The sequence below is a fragment of the Delphinapterus leucas genome, chromosome 15 (genome assembly GCF_059928025.1).
Source record: "Delphinapterus leucas isolate spDelLeu-1000000601 "Yukka" chromosome 15, BTC_Dleu_Yukka2, whole genome shotgun sequence".
Taxonomy (NCBI): Eukaryota; Metazoa; Chordata; class Mammalia; order Artiodactyla; family Monodontidae; genus Delphinapterus; species Delphinapterus leucas.
The window spans coordinates 35,713,347-35,730,508 of NC_143143.1; the positions used below are offsets into that span (position 1 = coordinate 35,713,347).

Here is a 17,162-nt window from a genome sequence, read left to right on the forward strand (position 1 = left end):
CCGGGCAACAGAAACCTTCTCCAAGACCCAACACGCAGTCCCTGCTCCGGGTGGAGCTGGGGCTCACAATCTCTGGCTTAAAAGGCCTGCGAGACCCCATTTGGCCATGGGCCTTCCCCCCACAACAAGGCTGTGTGGTTCCCCTCCTTCCACCCTCCGACCCTGCAGCAGCCCCTCTTCCAACGTGCACTCCAGTCAACCTCACCCACTCTGCCCTTCCCCCATCTCCCCCTCCTCACTCTGCCCCTGTGTCAGGACTTGAACCAGCCTCCCTGCCCCAGCCCGCGACCCCTCCCTTCCAGGTGTGTGCCTCTCCGTGCTCAAAGATCACGGCCTCTCCGGGTGGGGCTGGTCCCCACAAATCTTGTCCCTGCAGAGTTCTCAGCGCGGGGCCTGGCTAAGGATCCGGCGCAGGGGGTTTGTGGGATGAATGCAGAATGGAGCCAGAATGCTCGGTGGAGAGCAGGGTCACCGAGGTCGCAGGAGCAAGAGGGACACGCGAGGGTAGTATCTCAGGTGTGAGAAAGCCCATCGGGATCTAGGCATGAGCTCCTCTGAACATTTTAGTGCTGGCGCTGGGATGCACAGGGAAGAGCGGGCTGGGGACCCTCTGCAGAGCTCTCGAGAGGACAGATCCTCCGGGGCTGGGAGAGGTGGGGGCTGTGGACAAGGTCACCAGCTCAGGAATGGAGGCTCCTACGGGAGGGCCCCGGGAAAGGCCCCGGCCACACTAACTGGTCCTCTGGGGTGACCGGTGCGCCTGGTCCCTAAGCCTCACGAGACGCACATTTCTCTGAATCCCAATTCGCTTCCAGTGGAGGAGAAAGACAGCTGCGTCGCACGTGGGCTCGTCAGGACGGAGGAATCCAGGCACCATGACTCTAGCTCTGTCCCGAGCCTTGGGCTGTAGAGAGAAGAAAGGACCCTCAAATTTCCCTGCCGTGGAGGCATCAGTCTTCTGGGCGTGGAGACGCCAGCTGAGCCCAGGACTAGGAGAGGCACAAGGGAGTCCCGGACCCGCAGAGCGTCAGCCTCCGAGACCTGGTGCTCACAGGGGCGGCGACACTGCGCTATCCTCTTCTTGAGGGCTGAGAGCTGAACTTATCCGAGCTCAATACGGGGGCCGCTCGGAATGGGGAAAACGGGGACCTGAGGCTGCACAGGGAAATGGTGTGAAGATAAGCTGGAATAGGCAGTCAGAAGTTCAGTTCTACTGTGGCTCGTTGGTCTAGGGGTATGATTCTCGCTTAGGGTGCGAGAGGTCTCGGGTTCAAATCCCGGACGAGCCCATTCTCTTTTCTTTTTATCCCAGGGTACCCAGCCCAGGGACTCCTGCGGGAACAAAATATGGCTCTAAGGGCCCATCGACCTCCACCGCCCACATCCAGCCCGCCAGCCTGATCGGAAGGGCCAGAAGCCCTGAATCTGAGTCCTGAATTTGGGCTCCATATTAGTTTAGGGAGTGGGAGGTAAGGAGAGAGATCTCCACGCACAGCCGGAGGCCACAGCCTCAGCTTGGGACACCTCGCCCTCCGCCCATTCCTCTGAGGCTCAACACTCCCAGGTGGTTTTCCCCTCTGGCCGCCAGAGGGAGCGCCGAGCCGACGCTGCTGGGCTGGGAATTGGGGAACTTCCACTCGGGCCCCGGTCCGGGAAAGCCCCCAACTGTGTTCCAGGTGAGCTAGGCTCTGGCCGCCGGGCTGCACTGCTTCTGTTGTTAATGACCAGTGGAGGATCGGGGAGCCTCCAGAGACCGCCCCCCCCCACTCCCACGAGGCGAAACGGGAGAGTTGGGAGGCTGGGTAGGACTGCCCTGAGCGTGCACCTCACGAAGGGGACCCCTTAACTTAGGCCGCAGTTTCTTCTCACTTCCCCTTTCCCTTCCTGGGATCTGAACAGAAACCTCAGAGCCACCTCAGCCGGTGGCCCAGAGCCTAGTAACAGCACCCTCGCGCTGCATTAATCCAGCCTCTAATGATGGACATCCATGTTGCCCCAACCTTCTCTTTGTCCACATGGGGAGCAGTAAGAGGCGCCCCTCCTCCCCCCAGACAGGGGGCATCAGCCGAGGCCTAATGGAGACCACGAACACCTACTCCAGCCCAGCAGTGAGGAGGTCCCACCCTGTGTGAATTGCCCGCACCAGACAGCAACAGGGCAGCCCCCTCTTTCCCTACCAGAGGGGCATCTAGTCAGAGAAGGCTGCAAACCAGAAGATTTAAATGAGATCTAGAATCTCATAACGTAATACCGAAAATGTCCAAGATGCTATTGAAAATCACTGGTCAAACTAAGAACCAGGACAATTTCAACTTGAAGGAGAAATGACAAGAGACACCGACTCAAATGTTGGAACCATCTGCCAAGGAGGGTAAAGGTGGGTGAAGCAGCTGTGGTAAAAATGCTTCAAGTAGCAATTACAAGCTACTTGAAACAAATTTAAAAGGTGAAAGTCTCAAATAAATGGAAGATATAAAGAAGAGCCAAATGGAAAACTTAGAACTGAAAAATACAATAACCAAAACAAAAAGCTTAATTGATGGGCAACAGCAGAATGAACAAGACAGAAGAATCAGTAAACTTGAAGACAGAACAATAGAAGTTGCCCAATCTGAAGAACTGAGAAAATAAACTTAAAAAATAAAATAAACCAAATAACAGAGCCTCAAGGATCTGTAGGGCTTTAACAAAGTATATAATATTGGAGTCACTGAAGACCCAAGAGAGGAGAAAAATGGGGCTAAATAGTTTTAGAAGAAATAGTAGCTGAAAATTTCCAGTGGGCTTTTAAAAAAAATAAACTTTAGGAGAGGGTGTACTCACACCTCTCCATTCTTTGATGAAAGAATAAAGTTTTTAAAATAATCCTTATTGTTAGAGTTCTCAAAAAACAACAAAATCGAGCAGAATTACATAACCCCCTGCCCCCAAACACCACAGCCTCCTCCACTCCCATGTTGTTGTTGTTTTTCTCAGTATCACAACTGTTTATTTCATGCTGGTGCTACCTATCAGCTGCAGTGGCTGTAGCTTGGCTGTGGCTGTGTGTTCATTCCAGGGTCCAGGGTGAAAAAGTAGCCCTAATTGTGCACATGCTGTTCTCACACTGTGGGCAGGAAGGGGAGGGGTGACCCTCACAACAGCTTTTAAAGTTTCTTCCTGAAAGTCAGCTCTGATTACTTTACAGATGCCTTTGAAGTCACATGGCCAAGTTCAACATCAAGGAAGAAAGCCAATAACTGGGAAAAATAGAATCTACCGCCCTTCCAGAACCCACAACCAAGTCAAGCAACGGTCCATCAGGAAAACGTAAAGCGACCATAGGTGTCTGGGGTCACGGGAAATCAGGGGCTTGCACCGAATGGGGTGGGGGAGGAAAGTCAGGGAAACTGTTGCCACGACCTCAGCCCAAGCACCGAGGTGGATGGTCTGGAGCTCGCGGTGGTCCACTGCCATCCCCAGCCCTGGAGAACCCTCGCCTGTCTCTCGTCTGCAGCAGGGAAGCAGGTGCTTCATGAAGGCTCCCTGGAGAGCAGCCTTGAAATTCAAGGCCACACTTCTGGCTGCCTCCGGATTTCTCCTCGGCAAACTCGAACTTCCAGAGGAATTTCTGGGAAATGTGGCTCCCATCTTGTTACGGGCCGAACGCTGGTGTCCGCCCCAAACCCCTAGGTTGAGGTCTGACCCCACCGTGACGGTACTTGGGGACAGGCCTGCGGGGCTACGAGGCCAAGAGGGCGGGACCCCCCGACGGGAAGGCGGCGGACGCGGTCTCATCTGGAACCGCCCGTAAGACAGCGGCCAACCTGACTGAGCTCTTCCCGGCGCCTGGGGGCGCGGCCTCAAGGTCCCCACCGTCGGGGAGTAGGCGGCGGGCAGGTCCCGAGGCCGCAGCCCCGCGCCTTAGGAGCAGGGACCGCCGGCCGCTCCGCGCTCCCGCCGCCCGCTCCCATGACGGCGGCGCGCGCGAGACACGGCCCATTCCCGTGTATTTTTGAAATCTATCTCCCTCTACTTTTTTTCTGACGTATTTTAAAGCACATATAGCATTGCTTCACCCGTAAAAGCTTTTTGCCTTTTTTTTCACCAAATATCTCTACAAATAAAGTCCTTTGTTCTAAAATACTCGCAATGCCATGTGCACATCCAACAACATTAACGGTGATGCTGCAGTGTTCTCTCGTGCTCAGTACGCATGCAGGTTCCCGCTGCCTCCTAACCTCCACTCCGCATTTGGCTGGTTAGATTCAGGATTCAGGCCAGGTCCGCACATCGAGGTTGGTGGAATCTGAAATCTCATTGAGTCCTCAGCAGATTCTCCGAGGTGCCCTGTCTCCAGAATTTGGGGTAGGGAAGGAGCAGACAACCCCTAGGTCCCACTCCCAGTCCATCATGTATCTGAAGTTCCTTTCTGTTCTGGAGAGCCAAGCTGGGAGGGGGCTGGGGCGGGGTTGCCCCAGCCCCGACCTTCCCGGGTCTCACTCCTGGCATGCAAGGATCCGCTTGCTCCCTCCAGTGACATCTCATTTCTGACCCTGAATCCTGGGAGGCTGGATCCTAAAGCAGAGGGCGTGAGCAGGGTAGGTGTTGCGGCAGGCTCCACGGGGTCTCCATTCCCCTCCAGCAATCCACCACCAGGTCGCTGGTTCCAGCAACTCAAGATCGTCCAAAGGACGGACCAAGAAATGTTGGGGCAAAATAAATTTTTAAATAAAAATAAATTTCTTTTAGATAATTCAAAGGAAGTATAGATGGAGTTATGCGAACAAGTGGAATCCAGTTAAGTCTAACAATTATTTTGTGTTCACGGGCTTGTTTGCGTATATATAGTGGTGGGTCCCTTATCATTGCCCCATTTCGGGCCGCGTGTCCGCGCATCGCGGGATCATCTCGGGCTGGCCCGCCCCGAGTTCTATCCGTGCCTCAGGGCTCCCGGGGGCAGCAGAGCCGCTGTCTGTCCTTCCGTCCGTCGGTCAGTGTGAAGCCTTACCCCTCCCCACCCCCAGCTGCTCTCCGGCTGGGGACACGGCGAATTCCGGGCATTCTCAACACGCAGGTCGCCCGATGGTGCTCCACGTCCCCGCTGACCCCGGGGCCTACCCAGCCCAGTCATTTTGGGTTATCCACAGCCAGTCAACTTTCCAAACATGGCCGCAGTCTACCAAGCATGGGTGCTCGGCTAGCTTCGTTGGTAAAGCGTGAGACACTTAATCTCAGGGTCCTTGGTTTGAGCCCCACGTTGGGCATTCTTTTGACAGAATCTCTAAGCAATTCCTGGCATTCGGTTTAGGTACAAAATGCACCAAAGGCTAGTCCGACGAACAGGGTCCAGACGCTGCCACATCTGCAGCCTGTCAGTTTGCAATGAGTCACCCCGCCCAAGCTCTCACAGGCCTGGAGTCTCCTCCTTCCGGTGGGTCCGCGAACCCACTTGATTCCTCAACTTCTTTAACCAAAGGAACCTTAGAAATGGGTCCATCAAAGATTTGAACCTGGCTACCAGACAAAAGCCACCCACCAGTTTCTTCTTTGGTTTATTTAGTCGACGGAGCGAGCTGCTACTATTATCTGTGCATCTGCAAGACAGCATGGTGTAAAAAGCTTAACTTATACTAGGATATTCCTTTGGGAGTGAGGGGTGTACTGGATTCCAAGTCACAATCGTCTCTCAAACAGGAGTGACCCTACAGGGCAGAGGAGCCCAGACCACTGTGAGGAAGGACGAGGGTGAAAACCAGGGTGGGCATGTCCATATCTGGTGAATGCGACAGCGGTGTGTCCCACATCCCAACTACTCTTTTTTTTTTGCGGTATGTGGGCCTCTCACCGTTGTGGCCTCTCCCGTTGCGGAGCACAGGCTCCGGACGCGCAGGCTCAACAGCCATGGCTCACGGGCCTAGCCGCTCCGTGGCATGTGGGATCTTCCCGCACCGGGGCACGAACCCGTGTCCCCTGCATCGGCAGGCAGGCTCTCAACCACTGTGCCACCAGGGAAGCCCCCAACTACTCTTTAAAAGAGGGGCTCGTCCGGGACTTGAACCCGGGACCTCTCACACCCTAAGCGAGAATCATACCACTAGACCAACGAGCCACCTCCTGAGGATCATTTGTTCTCCTCTTGAGTTCAACGTGGCTCTGTCCTCACTGGTCTGGACTGTCTCAGTTTTCTCATCCATGGATCGTTTCCCTTTTCCCCACGAATGTCAGGGAAGGATTTGATTCCATGGACAGGAGGGGGATGGGAAGGTTCAGCATTGCCACACTCTGAGACTCCCAAGTCGGCAAGTCCCGATGCGGGTTTTGGAGGGTCCCGCTCCTCTGCTCTCCTCTCCGCCTGTGGAAAACTGAGACGATCAGCTCAGGAGAACGTCCCCAGGTCCCTCTTCCGTCACCGGGCTAAGGGCTGGGCAGCGGAGTGAAGCTGAGAGCCGGGTTTGGCCCCCCGCCCCTGGTGTGGTGGGCTCCCCGGACGCCCCCGGGACCACCCCCCCCCACCCCCACGCCACTCACTGGATAGACCCGCCGCGGGGTCCCGAGTCTCACACCCCGTCCAGATCAGAGAACTGCCTCCCGGAGCCCCAGACTCGCGTCCCAGTGCAGACAGCAGCTGGGAAGGTGCCCCGGAGAGGGGGTTTAGGTAGGGAGCAAAAGGATAAAGGAGGAAGTTGAGGAAACTCAGGGAGCCCTCAGGGGACACTCCCCGCCCCGCGTTGCCATTGCCGTTGCCACTGCTGTGACCTGGGTCACGGCCCCTCCATGTCCGCTGAGCACACCCAGACACCAGACTTCAGTGTCCAGGCCCGATCTGGCCACTCAAGTCCAACTGGGATCTGGGTCCGCCACCCCCTGGGTCTGCCACATGATCCATCCTCACAGGCCCTGACCCCACACCAGCTCTGCCAGGGATTCCATTTCTGCCATAAAATGACCAGAAAAAGCAAACTGGGCTCCTCGGGGATTTGAAGCCAAAGTGAGGGTAAGAACTCGTCCACAGGGACCTTCCTCTGCAGTTCGCAATTCCTGTTCACTGGACAAATGCCCAACTGGAGGCAGGCCCTAGACTGAGGGCATGGGTAAAGGGGAGCAGACGCCGGGAGCCAAAGGGGGTTAAGGCAGGCCTGAGGGAGGGACACCACTGACACAGAAGAGGACTTTGCAGAGGAAATAACCTGCTGGTGGAGGCAGTAGTGCTTTCCCCTCAAGAAAAGGGAAGTCTTAAAAGGCTCTGGCTATAGGAGAAGAAAGTGCTGGCCAGGGAGCCTGGTTACCCCGGTTGACCCCCACCAGGCCTCAGGGGTGGGAGAGGCCTCCCTGGACATCCAAGTGGGGCCCGGGGTTCTGTGCAGGAAACCCACTTGCTCGGGGACTTGAGAGTCAGGAGGCATGAAAGGGGCACCCAGCATGCACGACCCTGGGCTTAACTGGAGAAACCCAAGCGTTTAGGTCAGAGAAGAGGCCCACCAGCCCCCTGCCCCCTCTGCATGTTCTGGGAAGATCTGGCTCTTCGGCAGCTCACCTGGCAGGGGCTCTGTGCCATAATCCCCTGGGCCTGGGATCAGGAAGCTCTTCCCAGATTGGGGGACCTGAAATTTCAACCAAAGCCTCAGTCCCTGCCCGTGTCACACTTGTCTTTTCTTTTCTGTATTCTGATTCTTTGATGTCTGGAGCCTTGCTGATTCTGGAGGGAATGCCCCTCCCAAGGTTGGCCAATTCTAGGAGATAGTAAACAATTCCTCTGCCAGCAGGCATTTCAGATACAAACCAACCAATCCAGAGTCCACAAATACCTGTTTTATCAGACTCTTACACTCTGGGCCACAACCCATCTGCCAGAATCACCTCAAGGCTGGGAAACAGAAAACTAGGGACAGCACCTATGCCCCAGAGCCCAGTGAAATTATTCAAACTAACCCATTTAAACCTGTTTTCCCTGCCTCACCTGTTTCACCTTTCGTGAAACCACAATAAAGCCTCTTTTGCCCACATTTTCTTCTCATTCCTTCCGCCTCCTGACTGACTCTGGTGCTTCCCCTGTGCCCCCCTCCCCCAACGTGGAGGCGTGCCCCCTCCTCTTGGAAACTGTAACAAGCCATCTTCTCAATGGCTGGATCTGTTGGCCTCAGAGAATAATAATAAAAACCTATGTAAACATTGCCGTTCTTCCAACTTGGAGAAGAGACCCCGTGTCTAGAGCACCGCCCTCTGGACACCTGTGGAGACCCCAGGTCCTTCGCGGTCCCCATGCTCAGTCTCCGATGCGGTTTCCTTCCTTCCCTTGGTCGTGGAAGGCCCTTTGGCAGCCCCTCAAGTAGGAAAAAGACGTTGAAACGTGGGCTTGTCCGGAATTTGAATTTATGACCCAAAGCAAAAATACATGCCCAGACCAAGTTACATCGTTCTCCAGTTCCAGGGACCGTCTGGCACACAGACCTGGTCTCCAGCCAGCGGAGACAGAAGTGTTTGCCCCCGCCCCGTTAGGGCTCCTTCCCCCAGCGCCAGGCCTCCAGGCCAGTCCCGGAGCCCCGAGGACGAAGCCTCCGGTCTGGAAACACCCGCCCCAAGCGGAGCGATGGCCACTTGGCAGCACGGAACTGGGCGCAGCCCGATCGGATCGCGAAAGGCGGGGACCAAGATCTTCTCGCTTAGGACTCCGTAGAGCTCCGGAGTCTTCAGCCCGAAAACTGGGGATGTCTGAAAAAAAGAAAGTGGGGCTCAACCAGAATTTGAACCCGCGACTTCTCGCACGCCAAAACGAGAATCATACCCCCAGACCAACCAGCCGGCGCCTGAATCGCTCCTGACGTCTGTCTTTGGAAGCCTGAGACCGCGGCTCCGCCCCCCGATCCTGGGCAGAGTTCTGGCGGCCGGGCCCCGCAGGAACTTGCGCCGGAGGAGGTTTCGGTTTCGATTCCAGAAGAAGAAGAAGAGTTGCAGCGCTGCCGGAACCTCACGGAGAGGGGGCTCCCGCACACTAGGGCCCTAGAGCCGCAGAGCCAGACTCCCCCAGGCCACGAGGGCCACCCAGTCTCCAACAGCTAGAGGAGGGGACGGGCGACCAGGAGGAGGAGGGAGTCCCTGTGGCCCGGGTGAGTGTGAAAATCTCCCAGGCCAGAAATTTCACCCAATATGGGACACAAATCCAAGACCTCGAGAATGAGACTCTGCCACCTCCCAACCGGCCAGTCCGGGTGAGCCTCGAGCATCTCGGGGTCCCTCTTGGCCTGAGCTTGGCCCCAGAAAACCCTCACAGTTCTGGAACCCTGATGTAGGGGTCAGAACTGGCGTTGGTGCGCGCTTCTTCCTGAACGGCGCTGCCCCGCTAGCAAGGAGTCCAGCATCCACCTGGAAAGGAAGGCCTCCCTGGCTTGTCCCCGAGGCGAGGCCATGGAGCCTTCCTGGTTTGCTTCAGGCTACTCGTCGAAAAGAGGGCTGAGAGTTTGATGATGAGAAATCATCCCTTATTGGAACCCGACACCTCCCACAACCTAAGTGAGGATCACACCGCGATCCTTACTAGTCTCTAGTGATACCCAACCACGTGCCCTTGCCCCCGACTTTCCAGCTCCCTGGAGCTGCTGGGACTACACAGACCCACGGCCGGACAGCAGACAGGAACTTGTTGGGGCTCTTGTCCTCTGCTGAAAGGACCCGAGAATTCAGCACTCCAGTGCCCGAGATGCAGTGTGCACAGGATCCAGGGTTTGTCCCTACCATTTTTAGGACAGTAAAGTTCTGAAGAAATACAACTAGTTTGTGAGGAGCATCCTTTTCTAACCTTGCCTGGCTAGCTCAATCGGTACAGCATGAGACTCTTAATCTCAGGGTTGTGGGTGCGAGCCCCACGTTAGACATGACTTTTGCCCTCAGGGCTTGGCTTCACAGGTAAGCAGAGATGATATTACAGAAGTGGCCAGATCCATATAAACTAAGCCTCTTCCAAAGGAGGATCTGTTGCTGGTCCAGGGAGGCCGGCATGTGGCCACCAACCTCGAATCTCACCGGAGCAACTTGCTTTTGTCTCATTAATATTTTATTATATACGTTTTGGAATTTAAAAGTTGAAACTTACTCCACAGTTCCAGATACAGCACACAGAGTGGGTCAGGAGCCCCTCTGAGAGGTTCCTTTTCTAAGAACTTTCTTGAAATTCCCGCAATCGGGGCAAGCGCTTATCAGGCCAAGAATTATCGCCCAAAGTAGGACTTGAACCCATTCAGTCTCAGTTCTACACCCGGAACGAGAGCTACAACAGGAGACTTGGAAATGGATTTTCAGCTAACTCTGGCCCTAAGCAGGGACCTACGTGATGCTCCATCCGGGGGTGTTCCCCACCCAGGACCCTCGCCTCCCCCAACCCTGTGTGTCCCCACGTGCATTTGCTTCAGTTTTCCTCCCTCCTGAGACAGAGATACAGCAGGGAAGGGAGCCCCTCATCTGGCCGTTATTCCTGTCCCAGCCCCTCTCCCCTTTCGAAAGTAGAAAGAAAGTTGGAAATCGTGGGCTACTCCAAGTAGAGGTTGGGTGTCCCACTCCTTGAGAGGCAGCAGTGAGGGAAATGTGAGTTCCTTTCTTGGGGTGGGGTAGGGGAACCAGAAGGGTTAGCAACACCGGCCCTGAGGCTCTCATGATGTCGGGTCGTCTGGGTATCCAGGTTTCCAAGGTGGGGGCCAACGGGGGGCAGGAGAGGGCTTGGCAGTGGGGAGGTGCCTGCCAGGTTGTGTCCCTCTTGGTGCCTGGATTGGGGCACCCTACTCGTCCAAAAGAGAGAGAGACTATATTCATCAGAGTTCTGTTGTAGTCTATTTTTCTGGAGAACTCAGAGAGAGAGAGAAAGAGAGCGAGAGGAAGGGGAAAGTGAGGGAGAGATTGTGATTGATTGTAAAAATTGGCTCACATGATTGTGGGGATCCCAAAGTGAAATGTGCGGGGTGGGAATTCCATCAAGAGTCCATGTTGCAGACTGGAGTCAGAAGGCAGTCCAAGGCAAAATTCTGTCCTCTTGGGGGTAATCTTAGTCTTCTCTCTTAAGACCTTCAATTGATTGGGAGAAGCCCACCCACATTATGGGAAGATAATTTGATTTACTCAACTCTACTGATTTAAATGTTAGTCACATCTAAAAAATACCTTCACAGCAACATCTAGACTGGTGTTTGACCAAACATCTGGGCACCATAGCCTGGCCAAATTCACACACAAAATTACCCATCACAGGGTCCTGTCAAAGTGCTGGGCTTCCTTCCAGACTTGTGGTTGCCAAGGGGGAGGAGGGTAGGGAAGAGATCGATTGGGAGTTAGAGGTTAGCCAACGCAAACTATTATATATAGACTGGATAAACAACAAGGTCCTACTGTGTAGCACAGGGAACTATATTCAATAGTCTGTGATAAACCATAATGGAAAAGAATTTTTAAAAGAATATATATATGTATAACTGAATTGCTTTGCTGTACAGCAGAAACTAACACAACATTGTAAATCAACTATACTTCAATTTTTTTAAAAGTGCTGAGCTTCCTTCTTAATAATAGGAGAGACAAGGTACAAAAGCTTACCTTCTACTTTGGATGTGTCCCAGTAGGCACCAGACCAGAAAACAGTACCTCCCAAGCTTCTCAGAGATGCTGGTGCGTCTCCTCAAGCATGCAAGTCTTATTGCCTCCGTGAATAGCATTTCCTGCAGGCACTGCCAAGATCCATAGTCTGTTCCATTGCAGCATGCTGTAGAGCCATGCTGGCGAGCCAGTATCTCTGTCCCTTCTGATTCCTTCTTTCACAGTTTGCCATGGCATTTCTGGCAATTCTACTTCATTTAATGTAGGCCATTGCTTTTTCCATCCTTCCAAGTGCCATGCCAGCTGAGTATCACAACCAGTTTGAGGGACCATGCCAGGCGTTAAGTTCTGTGTCGTGAAAGAGTGTCCCATATGATAATCTCTCCTTTTTCCAGCTTTTTATTCTCCTCACCCAGATCCAGGACCATCAGGATCCACTCTGGGCAGACTCTCCAGGTCACCGCTGACACATCATCCAGATCCTACAGAAGCAGTCCCAGTACTTTCCCAGTTGAGTCATGCTGGGATGTGACCCTAGTATTTGGTATGGTGGCCTGGAGGGGAAGTTGGAGCAGGTCTGAAGTGACCAAATGTTTTGTAAAATACCTGCCTCATTTGAGGTTCCTCCTAGTCTCCAGGCAAGGGGGTGGAGGCCTGGGCCCCCACAGCAGGCCCCGAGAGTTCAAGGCTGTCAATGCAGCTACCCAGATATATCCATTCCAAGTTTGATGGCCCCGAGCGTTCAAGGTTCTCAATGCAGCTATTCAGATATCCCATTGCAAGTTTGAGGGTCCCATTTCTTCCCTATCAGCACCCTGACATTGGTCCAGGAAATTTGCTGAGACTGAGAATTCAAGTCTGCCTCAAGGCCTGCTCCTGAGCCTGGCCTTCAGCTTTATCGGCCCTTCAGCTGTAGAAGATGTAGGTTGCTTTCAATGCTGCCAGAGCAGCCTCTGATGTTCACACTGCTTTGAATTGGTGATTAGTCCACAGGAGGCTGTCATTCTCGGGTTTCAATGCATTAAAGACATTGAAACATTTTTGTTTCAATGCGTCAACACATAATTCCACAATGCTTACAATGATCACATTTCCACTGTATCTCCAAAATGCCAGAGACATGGGGTGAGCTCCCTCCCATACAGCCATCCCAGTTCAACGGGGACAAAAGGCTTAATAATTGCATGGCTCCAGCATACCCGGGTCTCTCAGAAGTCTACCTACCACCAGTGATGTTCTCCTTGGTGCCAGGCAGCCAGAAGGTGATTCAACCTTGGAATCTTGTAACCGAGCAGGACCCTATGGGGCCTTCCAGGGACAGATCCCCCCATGTCCTCCGCCTGCCCTCATCTGTAGAAAACATTAGCCTTCTAGGCCTTCCCCAAGTTCCAAAGAATAAATTTAATCAGAGAAGTGAGAAAATGCAGAAAGAAAGGAAAACAGTCAAGCAAGACAGTGGTTTAGCCATTAAACAAAGTCAGGCACATTTAGCTCCTCCTCAAGGGCTGTAGATAATATTCTGAGCTGTTTTGCAGAGCCTGAAACCCTCACCAGGTGGTAGAAGTTAACTGTAGATTGCCCAAAAGCACGTATGTAGACCCCAGACCGGTTGGAACCAGAAGGTTGATGATGTTGACTCCCAATTACCTCACCACCAACCAATCAGAAGAATGTCCATGAGCTGATCACACACCTCCACAACCCCCATCCCTCACCTTGTCTTTAAAAACCTTTCCCTGACAGCCATCTGGGGAGTTCAGGCCTTTCGAACGCTAGCTTACTGGGCTCCTTGCGCGATGCCTGCAATAAACGCTGCACTTTCCTTCACCACCACCCGGTGTCAGCAGATTGGCTTTATTGCACAAAGCTGAGCAGACCCAAGTTTGGTTCGGTAACATTCTCATTCTTAGAGTCTGTTTCCAACTATTTTAGGACAAGTTTCCAGGGATTTTTGTGTAGTCAGTCCATGAAGGGAACACTCTGAGGAGGCATCTGTAAGGAAGCGGGGGAAGCAGGATAGACCCATGGGCCAGTACTTAAACTTTTATCCCTCAGCTTCAAACTCACCCTGTAGACCCCACTTAGTGACACAGTAGGTCCTCTACATACGAACGAGTTCCATTCCGAGAGCACGTTCGTAAGTCCAATTTGTTCCTAAGTCCAACAAAGTTAGCCTAGGTACCCAACTAATACAATCGGCTATGTAGTACTGTACTGTAATAGGTTTATAATACTTTTCGCACAAATAGTACATAAAAAACACAAAATGAAAACATTTTTAATCTTACAGTACAGTACCTTGAAAAGTACAGTAGTACCAGCTACATCACTGCTGTTTTTATGCTTGCTTCCGGACATCCTGGGCTTGAAATAAAGACACTGTGCTACTGTCCTCTATACAGTACTGTACAGTAAAGTACACAAAAGCACAACCACTTGTATAGGATGCACGCATGTGACAATATACGCCAGACACGTGAACTAACTTACGTGATTAGACATGCGAACACACATTCGCATCTTTGAAAGTACGCAGCTTGAAGGTTCGTATGTGGGGGACTGACTGTACTGCGCTTTGCCAGAGGATCTGTGTCATATTTTGCCGATAGAAGGCACTCGAGAGGCTGAAAGGCTGGCGGAGGAAGAAGGGACTCTACTTCCTGTTTGCTTCCCGTTCCTACTGCCACCCACCCCACCCAGCCTCACTTTTTTATTCCTGCAATAGTAGTTATTTCCAGAAATGGCAGCTGAATCCAGCTTGTTTTCTCAGCACTCACAGAACCACCCTCATCATGGCTCATGAGAGACACCTGCGCAAGCTGACGGAGGCCCCCTCCTCAGGCGTCTGGGGACGCCAGTCCCAGGGGACCCTCCTCTGAGCTCAGCTGAGCTGCTCCTCTTTTCCAGAGATTGGTGTGTTTTTGTTTTTGTTTTTATTTTTGCGTTACGCGGGCCTCTCACCGTTGTGGCCTCTCCTGTTGCAGAGCACAGGCTCCGGACGCGCAGGCTCAGCGGCCATGGCTCACGGGCCCAGCCGCTCCGCGGCATGTAGGATCTTCCCGGACCGGGGCTCGAACCTGTGCCCCCTGCAACGGCAGGCGGACTCTCAACCACTGAGCCACCAGGGAAGCCCCAGAGATTGGTTTTTAAGCTCCACAATTTCTCTCCAAGCTTCTAACTTTTAATAATCCCAACCTCTTCCCGTGGTCCTCCAGCCCCATGGGTGGTAGCTGCTTTCTCACGGTTCCCTTCTGCCTTCTCAACTGCCTCCTTAACAATGCTTTTTACATAGTTACCAGTTTTCATTAGTCTTACAGTAACAAATAGGTTTTCTTACCCTCCCCCAGCTTTATTGAGGTATAATTGACAAATAAAAATGATATATATTGAAGGTGTATAACGTGAGGATTTGATATATCTATACCTCGTGAAATGATTACCACAATCAAGCTAATTAACACATCCATCACTTCACAAAGTTACCTTCTGTGTGTGCGTGTGCGTGTTGAGAATACTTAAGATCTACTCTTAGCAATTTGAAGTTAACAATACGGTATTATTAACTATAATCACCATACTGTATATTAGATCCCCACAACTTATTCGTCTTATAATTAAAAGCTTGTATCCTTGTACCAACCTCTCCCCATTACCCCCACCCGCCAACGGATGGGTTTTTTGACTGCTGCGTGGACCCTGGTTTGGTAATGAATTTGGGCTTGAGCTCCTTGCCAATGGGAAATGGGATACTGGTGACTCGTGGCATGCAAGGGCATCGTTATCAAGCCGCCTATCACCTGGTTGATTATGATGAAGTGCCGACTGAAGCAAGTGCCCTGGGAGACCACTTGGCTGCTGCACTTGACTCTTATGGCAGTAAAGGTGACTACAAGGACTGTGGCATGGAAAGGATTCTCCTGGGTGCATCCGTTTGCTTAAAGAAAGAAAATGACAAGATCAGGCCTTTAAATTTTCAGCCTAAGTCATGTTCAGAGATCCAGGGACGTTTTCTGGCAGCCATAAAATAATCGTATAGCTGCAGGGCTGACATTGCTGAAAATCAAACACATAATCGAATGAAGTATGTTGTGGAATGACAATGTAAGTTGAGTTCATAGACTTGGGAGATCTTCCATGTGGAAGAAACGGCATTGATTATGAAGGAGTGGAGCCGAAGCCTGGGGACATCTAGGTAGGCTCAGACCTAGTTGAGAATCTTGAACCCCTGAGTCATTTGGAGCCTCCCTTGCCAGTGAAAGCAGCCTGTCCTCTGATACCTGAGAAGAGTAGCCTTCCTGTGTTTGAATATCCTATAATAATCTCACCTGGAGCATGGCAGGTGAGACAGGGGATGACGGTTCTCCTCAAAGCCCACACCAGCCAGCCTTGTTACCCCCTAACACTGGTTGCCCTATAACTACAATCAGATCAGCATGCTGTAGGAGAAGGACAAAGGCTGGCCTGGGAGGAAATCATTCATATGCCAAAAGAATTGCAAATTTTTTCATTTATGCCAGCAGAGAACTCGGGAATGTGTGTGGGAATGGACCCAAGGATGTTAGAATAAGGAGGATGGGATTTTTGCAACTGGTGACATTATTTCTCTGGGTGCACTTCCCAGCAAGCTGTATCTAATGTGTTATCTTGTGCAGCTGAATGTGGCTCTGCCAGTTTTCTTAGTTGGTTGGCTAAGCATGGAACTCAATGGTGGCCTATGTTTAAGGAGATTAAGATTCAAGAATGTTCCTGGCATCATGTAGAGAAAGGAATCCAAAGACTCTGTGAGACAGAAATACTGGAACGGGTCTATCATACACGAAAAGCACACCCACCACCCCACTGAGAGGGCCCCAGGGACATTCCCTTCAACAAGGCATTGAGAAACGTTGGTGAGGGAAGCACCCGCAGCCTTGGATAGCTCTGTGGTCGCTGTTCTCTGCAGGCCACATATGATGGTGGGAGATGCCGCATTGAGACGAGGTCCCTGGTTTGAGTAGGGATGATGGGACCTCAGGTGCTCGGGAAAGCAGAAGTAAGGCCAGAGCTTGAGGAACAGAAGAGTCCCATCCATGGTTTTTAAAAATAAAAGAGAACTATGTGTATATATGACAAAGCCTCAGCGGCCACCTCCTCTTTGGGCATGTGGTAAAGGAGGCTTCTGATTTTACTCCACCATGTCCTGCAGTTTGGGAGATTTTTACCTTGAGGATGAAGGCATGGATTAAAAAGAGAGAAAACTTTATTATGGGCAAAATCTGAAAACACGCACATCTTTATCAGAAAAGTAAACCTTGTCCAACTTCGCTATAGGGTGGCATCTAGCTAAACCCCAGGGCCCCTTAATTTCCCACTAGGGTAAGTAGACAGCTAGCTTCATTTCATTTTTCCTCTGGCAGAAAGTTTAAAATACTACCTCCTGTACCCCGGGTGGGACTCGAACCCACAATCCCTGGCTTAGGAGGCCAATGCCTTATCCATTAGGCCACCGGGGCTGATGAGAAACGTTTTACAACAGTCCTAAACCAGTCTTTCTGTCACCTCCCCGCGGTTCCTGCACATTACGCACAGCCTGCCGGCTCCAGCTCGGCGGGTCCTTGGTCCCCTTG

The 17,162-nt window shown here is 52.3% G+C and overlaps 4 non-coding genes across 4 annotated transcripts; 2 read left to right on the plus strand and 2 right to left on the minus strand.

Annotated features, from left to right (window-relative positions):
* The first annotated feature begins 1,217 nt into the window (after positions 1-1,217).
* Positions 1,218-1,289, plus strand: TRNAP-AGG (transfer RNA proline (anticodon AGG)). Its single transcript has one exon. It is a non-coding gene; the product is annotated as a tRNA-Pro (tRNA).
* Positions 1,290-6,019: 4,730 nt separating this feature from the next.
* Positions 6,020-6,091, minus strand: TRNAP-AGG (transfer RNA proline (anticodon AGG)). The gene has a single exon. It is a non-coding gene; the product is annotated as a tRNA-Pro (tRNA).
* A 3,687-nt stretch (positions 6,092-9,778) lies between these two features.
* On the plus strand, positions 9,779-9,851 carry TRNAK-CUU (transfer RNA lysine (anticodon CUU)). The gene has a single exon. It is a non-coding gene; the product is annotated as a tRNA-Lys (tRNA).
* Positions 9,852-16,975: 7,124 nt separating this feature from the next.
* TRNAR-CCU (transfer RNA arginine (anticodon CCU)) lies at positions 16,976-17,048 on the minus strand. The gene has a single exon. It is a non-coding gene; the product is annotated as a tRNA-Arg (tRNA).
* Between the last annotated feature and the right edge of the window lie 114 nt (positions 17,049-17,162).